This window comes from Arachis hypogaea, chromosome 13 (assembly GCF_003086295.3).
Source record: "Arachis hypogaea cultivar Tifrunner chromosome 13, arahy.Tifrunner.gnm2.J5K5, whole genome shotgun sequence".
NCBI lineage: Eukaryota > Viridiplantae > Streptophyta > Magnoliopsida > Fabales > Fabaceae > Arachis > Arachis hypogaea.
The window spans coordinates 91537117-91539051 of NC_092048.1; positions in this window are offsets into that span (position 1 = coordinate 91537117).

Consider the following 1935-nt stretch of genomic DNA (forward strand, 5'->3'; position numbering starts at 1 on the left):
CCGTTGCCGGGGATTGTTCGAGTTTGGACAACTGACGGTTCATCGTGTTGCTCAGATTGGGTAATTTTCTTCTTATTTTGTTTTCAAAAAGTTTTCAAAAAGATTTTTCAAAAATATTTTCTTCTTTTTTCGTTTTTTCCTAATTAATATTCGAAAAAAAATTTTCAAAATAAAATATATTTTTCTTCAAAATTTTTAAGAATGAATTCTAGTGTTTCATGAAGCATGTTGAAGCCTAGCTGGCTGTAAAGCCATGTCTAATTTATTTAGACTGAGGCTTCCAAGTCATCATTACAAAAGCAAGCTAGTTGTTGCTAATCAAATTTGTTATTGTATGACTGATTTGTATCTTCTAAATCTTGACTGGCTATTAAGCCATGTCTAACCCTCAGATTGGAGCTTTAGACTAAAGAGCACAAGATTCCTGGAATTCATATTAAAAAATTTGGAATCCTTATTTTTCTTTTTCACATTAATTTTCGAAAAAATAAAAAAAATTTTATAAAATCATAAAAAATAAAAAATATTTTGTGTTTCTTGTTTGAGTCTTGAGTCAATTTTTAAGTTTGGTGTCAATTGCATTTTTTCTAAAAATTTTATGCATTTTTCGAAAATTCATGCATTCATAGTGTTCTTCATGATCTTCAAGTCTTTCTTGGCCAGTCTTCTTGTTTGATCTTCATATTTTCTTGTTTTGTGTCTTTTCTTATTTTTCATATGCATTCTTGCATTCATAGTGTCTATACATGAAAAATTTCTAAGTTTGGTTTTTTTCATATTTTCTTTTCTTGAAAATTTTTAAAAAATAAGTTCTTGATGTTCATCTTGACATTCAAAGTGTTCTTGGTGTTCATCTTGACATTCATAGTGTTCTTGCATGCATCATGTGTTTTGATTCATAATTTTTATGTTATGAGTCTTTTTCATGTTTTTCTCTTTCATCATTAAAAATTCAAAAATCAAAAAAATATCTTTCCCTTTTTCTTCTCATAAATTCGAAAATTTGAGTTGACTTTTTCAAAACTTTTTAAAATTTAGTTGTTTCTGATGAGTCAAATCAAATTTTCAATTTAAAAATCATATCTTTTTCAAAATCTTTTTCAAAAATAAAATCTTTTTCATTTTTCTTATTTATTTTCGAAAATTTTAAAAATATTTTTCAAAAATATTTTTCTTAGTTTTATCTCATAATTTTCGAAAATATTATCAATTAATGTTTTGATTCAAAAATTTCAAGTTTGTTACTTACTTGTTAAGAAAGATTCAAACTTTAAGTTCTAGAATCATATCTTGTGATTTCTTGTGAATCAAGTCATTAATTGTGAATTTAAAAATCAAATCTTTTTCAAAACTAATTTCAATCATATCTTTTCAAAAATATCCTTTTATCTTATCTTTTTTTTCATATCTTTTTAATCATATCTTTTTAAAACATATCTTTTTCAAAAATTTGATTTTAAAATATCTTTTCTAACTTCTTATCTTCTTATCTTTTCAAAATTGATTTTCAAATTTGTTTCTCCTTCAAAACTACCTAACTAACTATCCCTCTCTAATTTTCGAAAATATCTCCCTCTTTTTCAAAAAAATTCTTTTTAGTTAATTAATTGTTTACATTTTAATTTTAATTTTAATTCTCCTTTAATTTTTGAAAATCATCAACTCTTTTTCAAAAATTAATTTTCGAAATTCCCTCTCCCTCATCTTCTTCTATTTATTTATTCATTTACTAACACTTCTCTTCATCTCATATCTCTGCTCTCCTCACCCTTCTGTTTGGATTCTCCTTTCTTTTCTCTTCTACTCTTCTTTTCTTCTACTCACAACAAGGGAACCTCTATACTGTGGTAAAAAGGATCCCTATTATTATTTTTCTGTTCTCTTCTCTTTCATATGAGCAGGAGCAAGGACAAGAACATTCTTGTTGAAGCAGAT